The sequence below is a fragment of the Thermobia domestica genome, chromosome 8 (assembly GCF_964235325.1).
Source record: "Thermobia domestica chromosome 8, izTheDome1.hap1.1, whole genome shotgun sequence".
Taxonomy (NCBI): Eukaryota; Metazoa; Arthropoda; class Insecta; order Zygentoma; family Lepismatidae; genus Thermobia; species Thermobia domestica.
The window spans coordinates 283,262,032-283,272,619 of record NC_137461.1 but is presented as its reverse complement, the minus strand read 5'-3'; positions in this window follow the sequence as shown (position 1 = coordinate 283,272,619).

Below are 10,588 nucleotides of genomic sequence, written 5' to 3'. Positions count from 1 at the left end.
ACGTTACTTTCCTAAAAACCTTTATTAAAAAAATTATATCAGGCCTATATGTTAATTGCTTAAACACTACTCCACGATGCAATTTTATCATTGCAAGTTTTTTGAGGAATTTACTTGGTTCTGGGCTTAACAAAATACCGTTAATGTATTAACAAAAGATTGGTGAATAACTTTGGTTTTGTTCAATTTAGCCATTTGGGCAAATAAATAAATAAAAAAAAACTCTGTAATACATTATAAAATAGTTTTAATCTCAGAAACACAGCTTACATGAAGTATTTTGATAACGTGACACAAAAACTGTGTTTTAAAGTAAAAACAGAATTTTTTTCCTTTCGGCCGTGCGCCCCCTGGGAGCTTGCGCCCATAGACCCGGGCCTACCGGGCCTATTGGGAAATCCGGCCCTGGAGCTAGTCCTTGACAATTCTTTTAATATAACTACATTAATCTTATATCACATGACTTCTGTTATAAGCGCAGTAGACGCTCTGTATCAAAGAGAAGAAACGTGCGCCATTTGGAGATCTCTGTCAGTCACGTACGCTTTGTTGTGCTTGTTTACAATGTCGGTGTTGATTGTCGCCGCTTGTGATTCGTTTTCTGAATGCGAGGAAAGTGAAACCAAGTGAAATTTATCGGCAAATTTGCGATGTTTACGGACAAAATGCGATGAGTGATTCAATGGTGAGAATATGGGTCCGACAATTCAATGAAGGACGTAGTGACGTGCACGATGAAGAACGAAGTGGGCGTCCATTTTTTTGTTACAGAAGAACTGGTTTCACGCGATTGATGACAAGATCCAGGAAAACCACAGGGTTATTTTCATCTGTTCTTACATCTCACGTCTTTCCTTGGCAGTCAACACTTCAACAATGACGACGAGCTGAAAGAAACTGTTTCCAACTGGTTGAAGACACAGGCGGCAAACTTCTATGAAGAAGGTATACAAAATCTTGTGCCACGCTATGACAAATGCCTGCAAAATTTCGGCAGTTATGTGGAAACGTAGTTTAAGAGTTGTAGAATTTTGTGCAAAAAATATTTTTTCTGTATCTGTACACAATTTAATTTTATTACCAAACGGAACTTACTTTCTGGACGTGCCTCGTAGTAGAAGTAGCCTAGATTAAAAATCAGAAGTCACGCACATTGCTTCCAACACAGTCACTGATTCTAAGTTTCAGCCTCTTTACCTAAGCTGAAGGCCTTAAATTTTGTCCATACTTACCTAGCCTTCTTTGTTGTTATAAGTGTCAGTATTTCAGGCATATTAGTACGTCATGTAATAAGACGAATACTACCTACGCATTCTTGTAAAATTGTGACGAGAAAGCAGCGGCACAAATCTGTCTTCAACATTGGGGGTGGGACAAGTAAGACTGTTTCCTCTCTTTTTTTTTGTTTGTTAAGCGATGCTCAAAATATTTGTGAAGTTTAAAAACAATCCTGTGGAGGATCAGGAAGCAGAGTTGTCTTCAATATTGGGAGGGGGCAGATTTGAGGCTTATTCTGGGGGGACACCAATTTCATCTCACTTTCCTTTATGGCAATCGGATACAAATCATTCCAAAAACACATTTCAAATTGGATTATTGGGGGAGACAGACCCGCCTAGTTCCAAGATTGGAGGGGACATGTCCCCCTCATACCTCCGGAATTTGAGCCAGTGCGAGAAAGTTATAATAGGGAGTCATGTATAGCCTCCAAGCCGTTTTATGTTAACACTAAGGGTGATCATTCTAGTTAGTCAAGAGATTATCCAACCTTTCAAAAACAAAAGCGTATTCGAGAACACATGGTTGGCCAGTACATTTCTGTTGCCTAAACTCGGTTTTTCTCTTAAAAGCTAACATTCCAACTTTGCTTCCTGTTCTGTTTGATTCTATTGCAACTACTAATCAAAAATCTCTGGCGACCGAAACACCTGACATTCCACCAAAACTGAGCTATCTACATCTAAAAGTTCTGATCGAAAAAAAACATGGTTGATTTAGCTAACAACAATCCGGGAACATCATGTGTTGTTCGTAATCATGGTCTCAAACTAACCTTGACCAATAGCTATTTGCCATATACTACTGGCATCAAAATATTTCAGCACATATATCATCTTCTTAAGGACCATGTTCTTTCAAAGAGGGAGCAATATCTCCGTCAGTTTGCATGTCATCTTCGTTTTCACTGAAACGTGATACGTTAGAAGACAGACTGATGAAGCGGAAGGCGAGGAAAGGTTTGTCTTAGATATTAATCTTTGAAACTTCTGTAATGGAACAAAATTCAGTAGTCATCATGACGAATATAGAAGGAAAATAATTTCGGCTCACTCTCGCTAATTATCTGAACTCATTTTCAGCCTATGCAGTCATCTATTTTATCTCTTTACACGATTTACAGGTGTCAGAGGCACGCTTATGATCTAACTGGTGGCGGCGTATTTGGAAACTTTCATTCCTGGTATATTAACACGGTCTCCAGACTGCAAGCAGGTGTGAGACAAGCTTTCTTACCCTCTACCAATTACAACATGTTTGTTGTATATTCGTTTTACGGAAACCGTTTCGGAAATCGATCTGATTCATATTTACAACCAACTTAAGTCACCTATGTTGATTGTCGGAGATGTGAGTGGGTTTCATTGCCTATGGAGCTCCACTCGAACTGACGATCATGGCCTTCAGATGAGAATGCCATACTCGTCCATTATGATAGCAGTCCTACTTAGTTTCCCATAAGAGCTGGTACCAACTCATGCATTGATCTCTTCTTGTGTAGTGTTTTCTTTGTAGGGTCTTTAACACCCAGATGACATCCAGAGTTTTGTAACAGTGATCACTTCGTATGATTACAGATTATTTGGCTTATATTCATTTCTCAACTTCTATGCTTCAACTTGAAGCGTGCTGATTGGTCCACATTAGGGAGCTCAGTGAGTTTAATTCTTCTGATGCTTTATCCGTATGTGCTGCTGTAGACCTATTTGAGTAGACATTGTTATTGGTGCTGACCATAGTTCCATCATAAACAGCTGAGGTGATGATCAACAACAATGATTCTCTTGGTGGTTACCAGAAATCTATCTTGACTTTTGGCGTGCTCTTGCCATTGACATCCGACTACCGACAATTTTCAACAATTTCGCTTTATTCGAGCCCGTATCTGACATCTGACTAAGTTTACGTAACACCATCTGAAATATTTCGTACCGTTTCTCCGTAGTCAAACTTATATGAGTACTCTTTGGCGTCTTTTGCTCCATAAATGACCACTGTTGTACTACTACTGTGCTTGTTCTATCAGCAAGAGGGATTTTGGAGGCCAACTTAATAGAGATAGCCAACATATTGGGCTGACATTTTCTCCAATCTGTTATTCGGAACACTATTGATCGAGTTTAATCGTTTTCGTAGTGTAGTGAGAGAGCGACAGAAACCCTTTAAATTTCCCTAGCACCAATATGAAGAATTATAACGTTTCCTTCTCGACTCTGGAGTTTGACTCTGCTTTACAAGAAACATCTAATTCTGGTCCAGAGGTTGATGTGTATCTTGCGATATGCTACGCATAATCTCGGGCGATTCATAGCTTGCATTATTTCAGGAGACGTTTTCAGTTCGTTAGTGTGAAGCTGTTGTCCTCCGTAGCTTGAAACCAGTCAAATCTGCATCAAGAGTCAGGAGATATAGAACAATTACTCTAACGAGCTGTGTCAGTAAGTTTTTTAAGCCGTGGCGAACAAGTGTCTAGTGTGGTATTTAAAGTCAAAGTATTTGTTGACCCACTTTTAGTGTAGGTTTCACTTTTGCGATCCACTACTGACAATTTTGCTAATCTCGAAAGGCATATTCAATTGTGGACATCTTGTTGCCGTATTCTTTGGTGGAAAGAAAATTTATGACACAACTTTGCGTTCTGGATTAATAAAGCGTTTATATGAATCGGGTATTCGTGACCATGTACACTGAAAAAAATCCGTTCTCCGGACAGCGGTATATTGTACAAATATACGGAATTCTCTTGCTTACTACAGAAATCAGCACGGAGCATACGTTATCCATATGCTACATAGGCACTGCCCTTAGATGTTACATCATGCCGTTGTAGGATGTCTGATATCTTTTAGAAAACATGCGTTTTCAATTATACGTTTGCTGTACTTTAAGTCCAAAAACTACGGGATATACAAATGTAACATACGATTTTACGTACTGCCACATACATTCTTTTCTCAGTGTAGCCCAGTTTTCAACTAATTTCCTTGACGACCATTGCTTTATGGTACATGTAGATTCTAGTCTCTAAGAGCGATATCTGCGATAAGTAGTTTCCCTACTGAGCAGGGCAGTCAGTTTGCCTTGACCCGAGATATAATGTACGAACATGGTGGTCATTGTTTTAAGCGCACGAGTAGCAGATTGTAATTAAATCGTACATTTCGACTAGTTAGGATCATTACATGAGCGAGAGGAAGTGTTCTCCGTAATCAGCTAGTTCTGAAGTATTTTTAGCCTAATAAAAAAATCAGTGGAAATGTCCATGGGCTTATCGTGACGAAGACACGTGTTCTCTGTTCTGACGTCTCCATTAAAAATAATCACACTGATAAACTACAGAATATAATTTTACCTTTAATTGTTGAAAATAATTACGTTGATAAGCCAGAGACAAGAATCTTATCTGTAATCCTTTTCCCTTTGATGTAACGCTTGATACGTAATTGTCAATATTGGTTAATAAAATGGTATAATAATCACATTGACTTTTAACAGATCATTAAATAAATTATGCAGTTTACACTAAATGTGCTGTTTGCTAGAATAAATCAAACATACAATTAAACTGCATTTTTTGTAAGTCTTGCAACAAGCAAATTCACCACGCAGAGTGGGCAAGCCACACTGAGTGTAATGTTTCCAACTGACACACAATCATAGTCATACGTCTTGCAAATAAAATCAGAAAAATAAATACACTGCTGAACAAGACTGCACTTATTTAATATAAAAACAAATTTACAAGTGATGTTTCGATCTTCTAGCCAAGATCCTCATTGTCTGATCCAAGATCCTCATCCTCATCGTCTGAATGTACGTCTGATGAGGATCTTGGCTATAAGATCGAAACGTCACGTGTAAATGTGTTTTTATATTAAATAAGTGCAGTCTTGTTCAGCAGTGTGTTTATTTTTGTAATGTTTCCATGACTTCCCTACATATGCAACAAAGTTTCCACAAGTATTTTCTGAAATATTGGAATTCAACAGAAAGGCTAAGTGATATTTCAATATATCGAACGATATTTTTAAGTAACTAAAAATTAATGGAACTTTCTGATTATTCAAGATGTGAATATCGTTCTGATATTATGATATTTCAATAGTTTTCGATGTTTGTATGTATTTCGATATTTTCCATATTAGATTGGTACTTAGACAATATTTTCTATATTTCAATATTTTAGTATTTCCGTGCCATATTTGATATTTTCTAGATTTATGTACCATATGTGTGTGTTGTTTAAGAACTATTACTGGTGGAGTTTTGTTTATTATTCAGTCGAAACAGGTCACACACACACACACACACACACACACACACACACATATATATATATATATATATATATATATATATATATATATATATATATATATATATATATATATATATATATATATATATATTGTTTACTTTGAGTTAAAAACCACTGCTCTTCAGTTTAAAATCCACTATCTTTACGAGGGGATATCCAAAAGAAACCGGAATTATTGTGCAAAAGCTATATTTTAAACTTTTTACAAAACAACTTTATCCCCTTCAAAATACTCCATTATAACTAATACATTTGTCCCACCGATGCTTCACATGTTCGAAACATGGTTTGTAGTCATCTTGAGAAATAGCTGACAGCTTCTCCCTCATTTTCTTCTTGACCTCTTCAATGTTGTCAAATCGGTGTCCTTTCATGAATCATTTCATGCGTGCAAATAAGAGAAAGGCGCACGGAGCCAGGTCAGATGCGTGGAGCAACGGAACCATGTTATTCTTAGCCAAAAACTGTCGAACAGAGGTGGCTGAGTGTGCGGATGCATTGTCGTGGTGGAAGAATTAGTCTCCTGTCTTCCACAAATCGGGCCTCTTTTGACGAACACTTTTTCGCAATCTTCTTAACAGTTCCAAATAAAAGGTTTGATTGACGGTCTGATCTGGTGGAACAAACTCTGAATGCACTATACGCTTGGCATCAAAAAAGCAAATCTCCATTGTTTTGTTGTTTGATTTGACTTGGAAACATTTTTTGGAATGGGTGACGATGTCGTCTTCCATCGGCTTGACTGTTGCTTTGTTTCTTGGTCGTGCCTATAGCACCATGTCTCATCACCAGTAGTGACCTTTGAAAACTCTGGATCAGTTTTAAGCTGTTGTTCCAAAGCACATGTTTCAACTCGACGTTCTTTTTGATTGTCAGTCAGACTCCGAGGAACAAACTTGGTGGCAACCATTTCATGCCCAAATCTTTGGTTAAAATTCGCTGAACCGAGCTCCAAAATTCCACTAATCTCTGATAGTTGATCAATTATCTGTTGGTGGTCTGCGAGCACAAGCTCTCAAATTTTTCAACATTTTCATTTTGGGCAGTTGATGGACGTCCAAAACGAGGTTTGTCCTCAATCGACATGTTGCCATGTTTCAAACGAGCAAACCACTCGTACACTTGACTTTTATCCATAGAGTCATTTCTGTACGATATTTTTAACATTGTAGAAAACAAAATTTCACAGCAGCACTTGCTCACTTAAACTTGTCATCGGAGAAAACGAAACAAGAACACAACAGCGCTAGAAAAAAACACTCAGTGCAGATGAACACAAGAAGCCAGGTCGACAACACAGGCGGCACTGAATTGGCAATGAGTTGCGCTATACACTCCTAGCAGCATAAACACGTACTGCAGAATCTCCGCCCAGCACCTTTGGCGTGGGAGACCCGGGTTCGATTCCCGGCGGGAGCTCATGTGGTTCGGATTCCACTTTAATCAGTAGGTCCACGTCTCATATAGCCTCGCTGCTGAAAGGGACGCTAAACTAAAATCAACTCAACTCAACTCCGCCCAGCACAATGCTATTCCGTTTTTTTTGGGTACCCCCATGTATAAACACAAACTTTCCTCGAATTATCCCTCTCAGGGATATGATACGGACATGCGAATGGTATCATTTGAAAAGTTCTCTTTCTCTGAAGAGAATGGGGTACAAACCAAACTCCTAGGATAAATAGTGACGTGTTAGGAAATTTTTACATTACGTTTTTTTTAAGATAATTTGGTAATTTTTGTAATATTTATCGCACATTGGTAAGTATTTTCCCCACTTCTTAGTTTTCAAGATATCAGATTGATATTTTGCACACACATTGCGCACACTACTTAGTATTTCTCAAGTGAATTTGAGATCTATGCATTGATACTGGGCCGGTTCAGATGAGTCTAAACTTTAGGAAAGGGAATCTTCGTCAGAAAAAAATCTCCATTTTTCTAAAATTTCTCTTTTCAGGTATACGTTACTGACATGCAAATGGTACCATTTGGAAGCTTGCTTTATTCTGAAGAGAATGGGATACGAACCAAAATTCCAAGGTAAATAGTGATGTTGCAATAGCTGCTTGAGGAAAAGTAAAACCTACCTTAACAATCGCAAAATCCCCCCAAAAGGTTAATCATGTTAAACTTTTACATTTTTGTTGGAAAAAGTATTTATCAGTGTCGTGACCTTTTATTAACCTAGTGGAGAAAAATGTTAGGTAGCCTAAAAAGTACAGAGCACTTTGCGCATGAAAAGCCATTAGTGTATGAAATCGCAAGGTACATAAGTCGCAACGGATTAGACCTAATGTCATCTGGTAGCCTTCAGTTGAAGCTACTAAATATGCAAAATGTATTGGAATATTTACAATCAGATGTAAGGTTTATGCAGTGAAGATGAGTTTATTTTCCGGAATATTGCGCAATACTTTACAATTTTGGTTCGATAAATGCGCAAATGCTGCGCAGGCTCCTGGATGTATTTGTGCTGTTTATGGGCACAGATAGTTCAGTTCTAGAAACTTGAATGATCAAGATTGTCCCTGCAGTGGGAGTTCAATCAGGGAAATAGTGGTTGAGAGTCTGCCAAAAGTCGAGCAAGGCTGGCATGTAAGCAGCCAAAACATCGAAAGTGACTTAACCATCCATCATCAAACAGTATTAAACCACTCGGAGAACTCTAGCTATATATATTAGCAAAAAAGTCGAAGTTGTCCAATTAAATAGCACTAGGTGTCAAAAATTGTGTATTGATTAGTATAAAATTTGTGAATTTTTCTATAATTTTTGTACTCCATCTTCATTCCCTGCAAGAGCCTTATATGTTTTAATTTTTTATGAAAATTTGAATTTTTGGAAAATATTGATTTTTTTTTGAGCTGGCCAGTGAAATCGAACTAGGTGACAAAACTTGCATAATGACTAAATTGACTACACCATTCATGATTTTTAAAATAATTTGCATCTTCATTCCCCGCAAGGACCTGAAATTTTACAGTTTCTCTTGTATATTCTAAGGTATATTCTAGAGCGTTTAGATAGCGCAACAGTGGGTCCTCAAAAGTTCTCGGGAACTGTAGAAATAACTTTAACCAATTGTAAAGATTTATCAGTCGTTAATTCTCAAGCGATTGAAGGAAGTTTCCCGACCATGGAAGAAAAAGACGTCAGAAACCTTAGCACTTACCAAACATATGTATGTGAAATAGGGTGGAGCGAATTGGAAGGTCGATTATCAAAAGTTGTCCAAAGAAATAGCACTAGGTGTCAAAAGTTGTGTATTGACTAGCATTTTCTATAACATTCGTGATTTTTTCATAATTTTTATACTCCAACTTCATTCCCCGTAAGGGCCTTAATATTTTGCAATTTTATGAAAATTTGAATTTATTGAAAATATTGAAATTTTTTCAAGGTGCCCAATGAAATCTAACTAGATGACAAAAATTGCATAATGACAAAATTGACTACACAATTAATGATTTCTAAAATAATTTACATCTTCATTCCCCGCAACGGCCTGAAAGTTTGCAGTTTTTATGGTAAATTTCGAAATTTCACTTAAAATATTAAAAAAGTTTTAAAATCCGTGAAATCACTTCACACTAGCTTCAGAAAGATTTGTGTTCACTACCATAACACCCACAGTTTTAAAATAATTTTCGTGCTTTATCTTATTACCTGCAGGGACTTTAACATTCTGGAATTTATACGGTAAATCTCAAAATGTATTGAAGACACTGACAATTTCCAAGAACTGTCAAATAATGTTTTACGAGATGTCAAGCCTTGTGCGTGACTAGTATGATTTTTAAAAATATTTTTCCTTCATCTTCGTTACTTCCAACAAGTTTTTAAATGCAGTTTCACAGTGCAAATACATTTAGCATAATATTGAGATATATTATGTAAATATAACAATTTTGGATTGTTATTTTTTATATACAGCTCTTTGCTGGGTTCTAGAAATCATCACGAGGAGGTAGCTGCATGTAGAGTTCCGCCCATTCTCCCATTCCATCCACCTTACCTTTGGAAATTATCTCTTTAACTCGTTGGTTTGTATCCAGATTTTGTTTCGAATGTGAAAATAATTGACCTATCTAAATGTCTTCTCCGATCAATCCATCTCGAGCTAAGACACCACACACTTCAGACAAAGCTTCGGTAACAGTTTTACACCCAACAAAGCCCTTACACATGATGAGATGGTCACACGGTTACGATTGCTCCAAAGATTTGTGAACATAACCCTACATGACACTTTAAATCTCAAATATACATTTAATTGCTGGGTACATTACCTAAGTAAAGTCTATCTTTGCAAGAAAAAGACCACCTGGAGATGCATCCAACTATCTGGAAAAAGTAGAAGTTCGCTACTACACTGAATACAGTTTGGATTTATCTATCTGATTGTGGTAAAAATCGTGCCGTAACTTATTCTTCGGCCGACCAAAAATCCCGTCCAGAATTCACCTCTGTCATTGGAAGGCAACTCTCTTGTAACGATTTATGCTGCTCAATGGATACTGTTATAACGGGACATTTACTGTTCGTTAGGTGGCTAAAGGCTGTAAAATAACTCTGCATACTGTCTTAACACATACAGACATTTATACAGAAGTCCTGCCTGTTCTGAATGAAACGTCATAAATCAAGTCGATCTACATCAAGACAGGGGTTCATTCCATATATCATTTCACAGATTTCTACAAGTGAAGGTAACCATTGACATCATGGGTATTCTATTTGAGGACATACCGCTGAGGTGACTAGATGCCAACCCTATAGATTTCTGCGGGTTTAGTCTCCTGAAGAGAGGACTTTCATGTGTCATACCACTACTATCATTGACCTTGGAAAGCCTGGCAGAAGAGGAATGGCAGAATATTCCACTTTCTGCGCTTTGTCGAGGCTTTCTACAACTGGAGTTGCTTTGGAGGGCTATCAAGACATACTGGAGTGATATTGAAGCCAACAGATGATGGCACCGTGACTTTT